The 12,820-nt window shown below is 51.9% G+C and overlaps 1 long non-coding RNA gene across 2 annotated transcripts in view; it reads left to right on the plus strand.

The window, feature by feature from the left end:
• LOC119037484 (uncharacterized) overlaps positions 1-12,820 on the plus strand; it is a 41,613-nt gene continuing 28,793 nt past the window's right edge. For both annotated transcript variants that reach the window (XR_008391671.1, XR_008391672.1), the window contains exons 1-2: positions 1-374; positions 1,070-1,170. This is a non-coding gene — a long non-coding RNA (uncharacterized LOC119037484). The remainder of the gene's footprint in view (positions 375-1,069; positions 1,171-12,820) is intronic.

A 12,820-nucleotide genomic window follows, 5' to 3' on the forward strand; every position in this document is an offset into this window, starting at 1 on the left:
TCTAAGGTCTACTCTCTCAGCAACTTTCAAACAGGAGCACACAGTCAGTAACTACGGCCACCCTGCTGCACACTTCATCCCCAGGACTTATTTTATAACTGGAAGTTTGCACCTTTTGACTCCCTTCCCCCAACCCCTCCCCTTTTTGTAACGTATTCTCTTTATCTTTCTCCCCTGCTTCCTTCCTCCCTCCCTCCCTCCTGCCTTCTTTCCTTCCTTCTTTCTTTTGTTGTTATTTATCTTTTCCGTTGTCACAGGCGGGCTGTCGTGAACTACACTACCTAGAAGGCAGTGAGGAGGGGACTTGTGACTCTGAGGTCAATGTGGCAGCTGAAGCTGTGACGTGAATTCGGAGAATGACTCCACCAGACCCGGTGAGCCGGCCGCGCCCTCCCTCCCAGCTGCCTCCCTGTGCGTGAGCGAGCACGATGGCACTTCTTTGTGCCGGGGAAGGAGTGCTTTGTCGGCTCCACCCCAAACTCAGTAGCTTTCAGGAGATGAGAACCTCTTTGGTTCTGGCCCTAAAATTCATTTGACAGACATGCCCGTGTTCTCTTCCCTTTGCAGAGGAACTTGTGCTCCCCTGGGCGGGGGGAAGGACATACCTTTTCCTGTTGAGAAATGGCCGCTGTCCACTCCCTGTGTTTTAGGGCCGTCCTGGCTGCAGCTGCCACTCTGATCTTGGTCGCCCGCAGCTGGAATAGCTTTCTTGCTCCCTGGCAGGTGGAGGGAGAGAGGGAGGGTGTGTGTGTATGTGAGCTCGCAGGCTGGGAGGCTGGAGCCGAGAGGGGGCGTAACAAAGTTCCTTGAGTAAAAGGCTCCACTGTGGTCTGCCTGGACTGGTAGACCCTGGCAGCTGCGAGGCGACTGGCCATGCACGTCCTGGGTCCCTAGGCTGATGTCCCTGTGAGGAGGGAGGCCCAGCAACCTTCCCTCCACTCCCCACCTGGATACCCTGCCTGGGGGCAGAGAGACCCTGTATTGGCTTATGCATGAGGCGTATACACCATACGTGTCTTCATGTGCGGAAGGAAGGGATTCTGGCTGGAAAACGTTCTTTCGTGAACAGAGACAGCACTTGTAAAGGAGATGGCACGGTTGGCCAAACTACGGCTCCAGAAGAAAATAGAACAGAGAGGCTGCAAGGAACCCGCGTTCCAACATCGGCAGGTATGAAACGTTCAGGAACTTGCATGCGAACGTCTTATTGCCAGAGCAGAATTGAATTAAGCTGGGTCTGGGGTGGTGAGCATGGGACCGGAGCTTGCTGATGGGCGTGACCGCTCTGACGTTCGCACGAGAAGCCAGGCAGAGTGTGACCTGCGAACATCAGGGACCTAGGGGCGGGGCTTCTGCTTTCAAAAATTGATGCTGGAACTTACCTGCTACGAGTCTCGGAGGTGCCAAGGAGCTGTCAGAAAAGAAACGGAATCTCCTTCCGTTCCACAACTCGACCACGGGCAGAGCAGGAATTAAGTCTATTTAAAAATATTTGTTGAGCAGACGACTGTCCTAAGCATCCAGGGAGGGGACGGCCCCGCCTGTCTCACACACAGGGTCTGCAGTCTGCAGGTGTGAGTGCGCCCGGCCAGGCCCACAGGCGGTGGGAGCGGACGCCGCGTGGGGGTGTCAGAGGGCTGCTGGAGCCCCGGCCTGTGTGGCTCAGTCGTTGGGGCATCGTCCCGCAGACCGAAGGGAGGGCTGTGGATTTGATTTCCGGTCGGAACACATGTGGGCTGGGCTGGGCCTGGAAGTTCTTCCTCCGATCACCAAAGCGCACCAAAGTGCACGCTTTCCTAGTGGCCGTTTGCCTGGAGTTGCCTCCCCTCGCCACTTCCTGTGAGACTGGAGGAAATAGCGTTGCCTCTAGCTGTGCAGGGCCATTATAATAGAAGCTCATTCCCATTCCCCAAACCTGGGGTTAAAACTGGCTTCAAAGGAGAAGACCATTGTCCCCAGCCTGTGCCTGAGAAGTGGAGTCAGCTCATGCTGCACAAAGATGGGAATGCAGCCGGTCCAGTATGGAGCCCACGGGCCGCAGTCAGAGTTTGTGCGGGCCTCTCTTTAGTTGGAGGGGTCACGGCACAGGGAACAGGGCTCCACTTCCTGCTTCAAACTGGGTCACGAAGGACAGGGCTGCCAGGCCTCCAGTCTGTACGGGGAGGAAATGAAAACTTGTGCGTAGTTGGGCGGTTGCCTGATTCCTCCTGTGGCCGGGGAACCACCCCAAGGCCAGGGCGCTGGGACGGCCCAGGGACTCCCTGGGCTGCCAGGACGGCGGCTCCCTGCCTGAGCACTGGCCCGGAGTCAGGCCCGTTTGCCTTTCACAGAGTGGCCTCTGAATTCTTCAAATACGTTCCGACGGGCATCTGGCCAGGAGATGTGATTTCAGTGGCGGAGGGGCCTCTGATCGAGAGTGCTTTCTGAAAACGCTGGGTTGGGTATTTCAAAAGTGATTCCCTGGACGCTTATTTATACACGACTCTGGCTTTCTGTGTGTGAAAGGCTTGTGGCAAGTGTGTCAAACGAGGACAACCAAACCACCAAGGCCTTTTCCCTGAAGATCACAGTAGCAGAGTTCAAGGCTATGAAAATGCAATCTTCTAAGACAATGTGGCCGTTGTTTTAAGATAGTCTCCTTTACATTTTCTTTAAAAAATATATATGTGTGTATATATGTGTGTGTGTATATATGCGTGTGTGCGTTTTTGGTTGAGGATAGCGGGAGACAAAAATTAGGTAAAAATTCACACTGAATTCAGAATCTGTGGTCACATCTACCTGCATCCTACTTTCCTGAAATACCTAATTTTCTTTACCAGGTTACAACAGAGAGTTTCAGAGCTGAGTATCTTTCCGAGAAAGATATACTGAAATACTTTAAAAATGTATTTCAGAACCCCAGGGAATATGAGAAGAACAGCCAGTGCAAGCGACCCCTCGTCCTTTGCTCAAGTAACTATCTTTGGCCAAGGTTTTTCGGAGTAGTTGTTTCTTCCACTGTATTATTTAGTGATTGTTCTTGTGTCCTTGATTTAATGAGTCGATTGTGTAAGTTTCTAGTATTTTAATGCCTCTCATCCACACAGGAAGGAAGAGTACACAAACCCAAGGCAATATAGGTGATGTCCACGGTTCAGTTTTATGTGTCATTTGCCTTTGGTGGTGATGAGGTGCTTTGTTCTAGGCATTTGGGCACTAAAATACTCTTATGTCCATATTCCAACTTGTGATAAAAAAAACGTGGTGTAACGAAGGGAGGAAATTGACCCTTAGATAAAAATCTCTTCCAACCCAGTGTTTTGGTGCTTATCTGTAAGGTTAATTTAGCCACTGGGAAATGTTCAGTTATTTCAGTGTGATTCCTTTATCAGCCCCACGTCAGGGCCACGGCTATGGCCATGACAGAGTTCTACGACGCTTCCGCGGCCTGGGGAGAACTGGATGCTGGTCTCGTCCTCACCAGTCATTCAGGAATGAGGCCGGAAGGCACCTGCTGTTTGCACATGAGAAACAGGTGCAGGTGTGGGGAGACATGGCGGTACCCACTGAACCAAGCAAAGGTCCGACGGGAGAGGGACCTGGCGTCTTCTGTCTCAGGGCTCTGCGGGTCCTGGGCAAGCCCTCGAAGACCTCCACGGCACTTCGGAGAGACGCTGGGTCTGTCCTGGGCGTCCCCATTTGGGGCTGCATAATTGTATGCTGTTGGCTTCATGGGCTCGATGAGACCTGGCTGGTGTCATTGTTCCTACCAGAATGGGTGCTGGCTGCACGTGACAAGGGGAGCCTGAGCCGTGGTGGTGACTGTGTCCGAACAGGCGACCTCTGCTTTGGGATGACGTCAGCCTGGCTTGTGTCATTCACGCCATCAGCTTGCAGTCATGCCTCCTCTCCTCGGGCTGGACCCTTATCACAGTGACCGGTGAGAATGGCACCTCGGAAGATGGTTGTGACATCTTTTGGAACTAGGATACGCTCCCTTTTTTGTAGGAAAATATCTCTAAATATTTTATGATCCCATGTTCATGGCTTTTCTTTTTTTTTAATTCATAACTTAGTCATGAAGGATGGTCTAGCTGATTGAACTGAAATGTCAGAGCCATGTGGGGCCTCTCGCACATCAGCGATGGGACCTCCAGGCCCCCAAACAGCAGACTTTGGCCATTGCAGAGGCTACACCAATTGTCTCCTTTCGTCCGGGTGTGCATTTCCTCGTTGTCAGCAACACCCCACCTGCCGAGGCATTTCCCTGAGAAACTACAGGTGCTCTTTAACTTACATCCCCTCACATTGAAAATATTAAGCTGAAAAATGCACTTAACACAGCGAGGCCTACCGAACACCCTAGCTTGGCCTAGACGACCCGAAACAAGCTCGGAACTCTCCATCAGCCTGCGGTGGGGAAGATCATCTCGTTGCTGCTGCCCAGCACTTCGAGAGAGTATCATCTAGCATGTCACTAGCCCAGGAGAAGATCGAAATTCAAAGTTTGAAGTATGGTTTCTATTAAACGTACACTACTTTCACATAAAGTCAAAAAATTGTAGTCGAACCATCCTACGCTGGGGACTATCTGTAGTGTGTTGCAGTGTAGAGTCTAGATCCCAAACTCCATATAAAGTAGGAAATCTGTGGCTGTTCTAGCAGTGGGCATGAACTTGGGACCTGTGGGCCATGTGGCGGTGTTTTAGGCATTGTCACCAGGCAGGTGATGCACTTATACTCTGTAAGCACTTCCCACCTGCTTCTCTTCTACAGCCTCAGCGTCACCTGTTTGTGTGGTCTGCCAAGTTCCTACAGGTCCCTTGGGGTCCTTGTCAGATTCATGGGCTCCTAGCCCAGGCTTTGACAGAAGTTACGTCTCTCTGCCTACTTTGACCTTGTTTCCGGCACAGTTGAGTCAGAGCTAATTCAGTGTTTCTGGTCCTGGTGGGAGAATGTTCCCTTTGTTTCCAGGTGCAGCTGTAGAATCCAGGCCGCACTGTCCCATCAACGGCTGCCGGAGCCCGGGCTCTACCGCTGTTCTTCAGACCTCGGCCCAGGGGCGTCCCTGAACTCACCTTCCTATGGTGTGGTTCCCTTTAATTCCCACAGACGGTTCTTGGGTTCCTCACCCTCTACCCCCCTCTCTAGGCCTGGGTCATTTGCCCTTCGTCTCCTGTCTAGCTTCCTCCTAGATAATCTGTGGCTCCTTAAAACTAATACTGGCAAAACCTTGTGGTTGACAGGTGCTTTGTGTGAGGTCGTTCTTGTCTATGACTGCAAAGGGTGCGCACTCCAGGCGTACAGCTGGAAAAGTTGAGGTTTGGTTGATACTTATTAAGTATCAACTGCAGAAAAGACCCCTCGCTGGAGCTTCCACCTGTGCTCCTCCTCATGGCACCGGGGTGAGGTAGGGATCATCACTGCCCAGCGAAGAAAAAACAAACCCGGACTATTTAGAGAAGTGTTAAGTTCGTGCATCTGGTGAGCGGATGAGCACTGGCCAGGATTCACAGACCAAAGCACGGTCTTAGCACAAGTTCAAGGGTCAGGGTGACACAGACAATATACCTCTTTGTCCAGATCCAACTGGAGGCAGCTTCTAGGGCGTCAGTGCCTGGGCAGGTCCTACTGAGTGAGGGATAGTGGGCAGCAGAGCCTTTTGGTCTGGGTTGCATGTCGCAAGGCACACTGACCGTTAGTCACTGCTGGGGGCTGATTTGGGGAGAGGGGCAGCGTGATTCGTCACCGCAGAGTTCATTGCATGTGCAAATCGATCTCTCCCAGATGGCCTTGTCTCTCTGGGAGGTGGAAACAGAGAGACGCAGGCTGGGTGGTGGTGGTGAGGGGGGCCGAAGGCACTGAGGCTTCCCGGAGGCTCTCTCCGGGGTGGAAATCTGAGGTGGGGAGGGAGAGGCAGTTAGGGGTTTGTCCCTCAGGAGGATCTAGGCATATTTGGAGTCTGTTATTCCTTTAATCAGGACTCTTGTTCTGCGCACAGAAGGCGAAGGGAGGAAGGAGGCAGGCAAGGGATGGTGGTAATACTGAAATCAATTTCAGGTGCCATAGGACATAACCAAACCTTCTCAGTTACCATGTATTGCGGAGGGCAATTTTTTGGAAGTTTTCTGTGTGTATCAGTGACTAGGACTTGAAAATTTTTTGAATTTCTCGAGTCTTCTAGAGTTCTAGACACTCATTTAATCTTCATGAATGTTTACTGAATAGACAGCATAAAGACGTGAATAAATGAGATTTCCCTCCCTAATTTCTGAATTCCTTTGGCTCTGTGCTCCTTCTCAGCAAACATGCACCCAGCTCCTGCTACGTGGGACGGACGTCTGTGATCAGGGCAGATGAGAACCTTGTTCTCCTGGGCTTGCGTTGTGGAGGTGCAGAGAAAGAGGATGCACCTACCAAACCACTGAGCAAGACTGTGATGAGTGCCCAAGTGAATAGAAAGTGATGGGCTGGGGTCGCTGCTCTTCAGCTTGGACAGTCAGGAGGGCTCTGAACACACAGGATGCGAGCTGAGGTCTGTGGTCGGAGGAGCCAGCTGGGCGCGGACTTGGAGAAGCCTGAAGGGTGAAGGCACCTGTGAGACGAAGCCGTCTCAGGAACCCGTGTGCGCTGAATGTACTGATGTCACCCCTGTTAGTTTGCCAGGGCTGCTGTGACAAAGTGCAGCACACAGAATGGCCTGAACAACAGAAACGCATTGTCTTCGTCCTGGAGGTCGGAAGGCTGAGGCCAAGGTCAATGTTGGTTCTTTCTGAGGGCTGTGAGGGAGAATCTGTCCATGCCTCTCTCCTGCCTCTGAGGGCTTCCTAGTGATCTTTGGCGCTCCTTCCCATGTGGGTCTCTGCCTTCATCTTTTACTTTGTTCTCCCCACATGCACACCCATGTCCGATCTCCCCTTGTCATCAGAGCGCCAGTCATCGGGGGGAGGGTCCACCCATAGGACTTCATTTTGCCTTGATCACATCTGCAGAGACCCTCTCTCTAAGACAATCACATTCGGAGGTCCTAAGGGTTAGTACCTTTTTTGCAGAGGTACAATTCAACCCATAACATCACAACTAATGTTGGTGCTGAGTCGTCTTTGTTGTATGTGCTCACTTGGGTTTGTTTGGGTTTTCTCCTCTCCTTGATTAGGTAGCAAACCCTCCAACTATGCAAGTTAATCATTGTTCCTCATGGATCTTTCTAGCTCCTCACGGGCTTAGTTCCTAGATGATAAAGAAGCGGTAAAAAGCTGCCGACCCACTCAGTGTTCATTCCCCTAAACCGGGAGACCCCTTCATGATGGGCGCAGTGCGGTTTCACCCCCAGGCTGGGAGATTGCCTTCCCTGTTAGGACGGTGCTCCCCACTCACCTCTCCAGTGGGTTTTGGGAAGAAGCCCAGAGAATTCCAAGTATTTGAGAGGGGGCTGGGTGATTGGACTTGTCTTAAAAAAAATTAAATATAGCCTTCGTTTCCTCTTTGGAACACTCTGACCAAAACAAACCGATTAGGCCGTGCACATGGTCACAATAACAGGTGGTTGGAGAGGTCCCCTGTGGCCGGTTGGCCTCCTTGGGGCCCAGGAGGGAAGCGGCCCCGTGGTCCAGCCCCTCACGCGGGCCGGCTGCACACAGGGGAGCCAGTGGGGCATGTCTGCAGCTGGCCGGGGCCAGCCCTTGACTCACGGAATGACTAACAGGGAAGTGCGGACAATGCTGAGAACAATGCAGGGCCAAGGACTGTTGCTGAAAGGAAGTGAGACTTGTCAGGGCCTTTGCCCCCGGCTGCCCTCGGGGCCGCGCTTGGTGAAGCGTGCCCTCTCCTCCAGGTCTGCGTGGGGTCAGTCACTCACTCAGCTGGAATGAAGGGCCCTCTGGTCTTTTAAATAATGTCCCTTCTGTGGAAAGCACAGCTGGCTGGGCACAGGTGACCTGCCTGTGTGACCTTGGTTGTCACATGACCTTGGTCGTTACATGACCTTGGTCAAGCCGCCCGACCATGAGGAGCTGCAGGTGAGATGGCAGACAGCAAGGCACAGCTTTGCTCCGGTGGTTCGGAAAACCAGACAGTGGGGGGATGTGACTGCCCAGTAGTAGGTGGTCTGTGAACCATCACTGGGGCTCCTTGCCTGGTTCTCATACTTGTATGTGTCATCAAAGTAAATGACACTAAGGAAAAGGTTGACTCGGGAAACAGCAGGGAAGAGCCTGGGAGGGGAGCAGCGGACTCAGAAGGACGAAGGTTCTTGGAGGGGATTGGTCCTAAGCAGGGCCTGGACTTGCCTCCTCCATGCAGGGCCCAGCTCTGGGCGGCCACAGAAGCCACCCCTCGTGGGCAGCCGCTGGGATGTGCTTGAATGACAGAGAGGTTTCTGAACATTTTTTATTTAGCTCACTTGGAGTGTGCGTCACGTCAGCTGTGAGCGGTTCTCTCTAACGGTTCACAGACGTAGACTGGATTCGGGGTGGACCGAACCCCGTGGGCCCGCCCTGTTCTTTCTGGGATCCTCTCGGCTTTGTTCCCTAGACTGTAGTTGGTGTCCTCTGGATGGGGGAGCAGTGCCCGCCACCCCGTCCACCAGCACCTGCCCCCAAGGAGGGGCAGTTGCCGACGCAGCTCTCTCACAAAGACGATGATACCTTTTTTCTGGACAAGCCAGCAAACATCTCCATGTTTCTTATTTCTAATTTAGATACCTGTAACTCCAAGGGTAAGGAGACAGGATTGCCTTAAGGACCCAGGGACAGGGAGAGGGGCCCAGGAGCTGAACAGGATCCATGTTTGTGAAGTTGGGGGGCAGGACTGAGTGCCCCAGAGCAGAGCCTCGGCTGGGACGCGGGCTTCTGGGTCCTCGCTTCAGTGCGCCGTTCCCCCCTTAGCGAGGACACAGGCCAGGAAATTAAAGGAGGTGGAGACAAATAGTATCACAGCTGAGCTAGAGATTGACCCCGGTTCAGGATTAACTTCAGTGGGGGTCAGTTAAGGGGCTAAGTTTCCCTATGACGTCATATTAGATAAGTATTAAGGGCATCTTTGTGTTCAGGAGAGAGCCCCAAGCACGGCCCAGCATGTGGTTTAATGCTCATGTTGAAATTCTTAATCATTGTGAACATCGCACTGGGGCTTGCAAAGTGTGTACCTGGTCCTTGTCTGGTGTGGGGTGCACAGGTATTGCCGACGTGCACACTGTTCAGAAAGGGAGGCTGAGCAGGTTAGAGGACTGTTTTATGGGGACCCTGCTGGGAACAGCTAACTCCAGCCCCGAGGGGCTGCACCTTGCAAACCAGTGTTTACTCTGAATTCAATGGAATGTGCCCCTTCTGAGGGGGGACAATCCGTAACTGCCCCATGCCTTCTGTGATGAGCCCCTCAACCCTCTTTGTACCCACGAGAACTGGGGCCCAGGCTGGGCCCAGCGGGGCCCGAGTGTGGAGTCTAGTCATCCTTCCTGGAGTGGTTTGAGTGGAGGAGGGAGGGTTCCGCCCAGGGACGCTGGGATGGGGGGAATATCATGCTGAGAGGTGGCTTCTGGGCTCAGTGTCCCCAAGGTCTCTGCCACTTGAACTTCTACAGCTCTGTGTTGTTACTTTTATATTGCTTGGCTAGAATCAAGAAGCACTTGATCTTTGTTGAGTTCAGTTCTACTTGGTCTGAATTAAATTGCCCTTATTTTCAACAGCAAGTAAATGGTGGAGGCTCCTTTTGAAATGGGGCCTTGTCCTAGATTCCCTTTGGGTTACAATGGAATTGCAGTAAAATCTAACATCCACTGTCACCGCAGCCCCTCCACCTTGTCAAGAGCTGTGTTCATGCTTCAGGTCCATCTTCTGCACTGATTAAACGTTCAGATGCTGGCCTTTGAGACAGGTATGCCCCCTTGGTAACACGATATACCGATGGCTGGATAATTACATAAACTCTGGGTAGCCTCAATTTCTAACATATGTGCGCCTCCCCTCGTGGGGCCCGGGACAATACTTCCAATGCAACAATTCCGAGAAGTGTTACTCAAATGGCAGTCTCTGAGGAATTTCCCCAGTTTCATGGGAGTTGCGGGATATAGTGAACTTGAACGCTCAATTGGAAAACAGACACGAGAGATTTTAGAAATGGAAGGATTTGGTATATCAAACTACCTCCAAAGATTTAGACCTAAAAAGAAAACCTTCAAAATAAAAATTAAAAATTATTAAATTTACAATTCAAATTTAGAGACATGGAATTAGACCAATAGTCCCTCCTCTTCTCCGTCCCCTTTCCCTTCCCCTTTTCCTCCTCCCCCTCTCCTCTTCCTCTTCTTCTTCTTATCTGGAGGTTGGGCAATTCCAGATGAGGATTTTTCTTTGACTATGAGAGAGGAGAAAAATAAGTGTCTGGGGAAGGGTGGGTACTTACGACCTTGCCTCTAGGCCCCTGGAGTGACGTTTGGGGACTTGTGCTGAAGTGACTGGTTGTTCACAGTGAAGACAGCACAGGACGAAGCGCCGCCCTGGCCGGGTGGCTGGGTTGGTTGGAGCGCCATTCCCTCCGTGGGAGGTTTTGGGTTCGATCTCCTGTCAGGGCACATACCTAGGTCTCCAGTTCACTCCCAAGTCCGGGCATATACTGGGGGCAACCGATGTTTCTCTCTTCCTCTCTCCCTTCTTCTCTCTCTAAAATCCATAAACATATCCACAAGCAAGAAATTTTTTTTTAAAAGAACAAAGCACAAAACAGGAGGAAAAGAATGAAGAGAAAAGAGACCCTTTTCACTCTCAGATTCACTCTTCAGAGAATTACTATGCTTTTTGTATGGCTGACTTATCACTGTCTGGAAAGGTCAAGTTTATGAGCAAAAGGCATTGTTTCAGATACTATCTTCACATCTCCAAACAATGTCATAAAACCCCCACAGGGCTGGGCCTGGGGATTTCAGAGCCCACGTCGAAGTTTAATTACTAGATTTTAAACCTGCTTTTCTCACGATGGTTCCAGATCTCGGCTAGCGGGGTGTTGTCTCGAAGTGCTCTCTTTAAGGGTGCTGATGCCACACCTGTCCAGAGGGCCCGAAATCGGAGCCTGTCCCACACCGGGATGTACAGCCCCTTCTTCCCAAGTGGCACCCTTCACACAGCTCGCCCGTGGTCTGTTCCCTTCTGCATCTGTGGAGACCTGGGAGCATCGCCAGGCGGGAGTCATCAGTCAACAAGAGATGTGCTGCCTTCCGTAACAGCCGCCTGTGCACCGCTCGCCCCCGAGAACCGCGTCCGCAGTCCCCGGACCCAGAGGTCCGCACAAGACAGAGTGCTCAGCCGACCTGCTGCATTGGCCCCTCGCTTGGCCTCATCTTTTAATCTGGAGGCGGGCAGCCCGCCTTTTCACTTATGCTTTCTACCTTCACGAAACTGGTCTTAATCACAGACCATACACCCACTTGGGTGGAGTGTCGCGGTTCTCACTAGACATGGCAACAGCACTGGGCTCTGTTCGAGTCAGCAAGTTCCAGGATGGGTGCTGGGAGCTGGGTTTATCGTCTCTGGAATCAGGAACGTGGAATCACCATTTCAAGTGTCTTTGAGCAACAAGTTCAAGGGAATCACCAGTTCAAGTGTCTTGGAGCGACAAGATCTGCAGAGCATTCTAAGATCTGTAGGGCAGTCTAAGGCGTGACAGCATGGAGTTTTAGAAGCGTAAGGACCAAATCGGTTGAGAGTATGTAAATATACACCACGGGATGAACTAAAGCAGGGGTGCCTACATCAAACCAGAACACAGAGTAAATGCCGCTGCATCTAGAGCATAGGTCTGGGGTCGAGCCCAGGATGCCTCGCCAGGGCTCGGGTGATTCTGAAATTCTAGGTGGATGTAGTGGAGAGTGGACGTGCTTCCTCTGGCTTATCAGATGCACCTTGGCCCCTCTCCATCCCCCACTGGTCCATGCTCACTTACCCTTCCTCATAGTCAACCTCTTTCTGGGAGGAGCTAGTAGATGCCTTAGCTCTGGCCTCCACTTGTGGTTATTCAGAACTCCGTCTCGGAGAACGTAGTTTCCCGGCCTTGAGTAATCATCATCATTTTCTGTTCCCCTCTCTAGCCATTTCTGTTCCATTTCCTACTGCACTAGTTGGCATAACACCGGAAGTCAGAAGACCCAGTATCAGCTTAGTGTCCGGGCACTCTGTAAAGTATCCATGCGATGCCTCGACAGCTGTGCCGAGAGGAGTGAGCTTCTAGACCCCCTGGTTTTATGCTGCATGGAAAGCTACCCACTAGGTTGAAGGTGACTGGAAGGTGTTTTACAATCAATCACTGGCAAACCCTTCACTCCATGTTCTTCTCATCTTTATCCTTTTCTCTTTTCTATGGTTCTTTCCTCTTTCCCATCGTTCACTGGTCTCCTCACTGCAGCAGCTGGAGTTCCCAGCTGCCTCTTCTGTAACAAATGCTGCTCAACTGGGCTCTGCTCTTTGAGCCCACATTCTTACCACACATGCCTGGTGTGAGTTCCACCAACAGATTCTGCTCCTGGGGTTTATGAGCCGAGTGGAGGTGCAGATGGAAGAGCATCCAGCACACGTCCTTATCTAACTTGTCCGTCCTTATCGGAGTTGGCGTAGGGAGGTGGTTGGGGCTGCCCTGCGATGCCACCCGTCAGCGAGTGGCCAGGTCCGACCGTGTGACTGTCATGAAGTGGCCAGGCTGAGTGACGAGGCACCTGGCCCATCTCACGGACCTGTCTCACCCAGCCATCCGGCTCAGGACACTTTTTCAGCCTGGACAGTTGCTCGAGGGTGATGACAATTTAGATACAATTCTTGTTCACAGATTCTGTAAATCAACCGAAGTAAATTCC

Source organism: Artibeus jamaicensis, unplaced genomic scaffold (assembly GCF_021234435.1).
Source record: "Artibeus jamaicensis isolate MK-2021 breed Jamaican fruit bat unplaced genomic scaffold, CSHL_Jam_final contig_415, whole genome shotgun sequence".
NCBI lineage: Eukaryota > Metazoa > Chordata > Mammalia > Chiroptera > Phyllostomidae > Artibeus > Artibeus jamaicensis.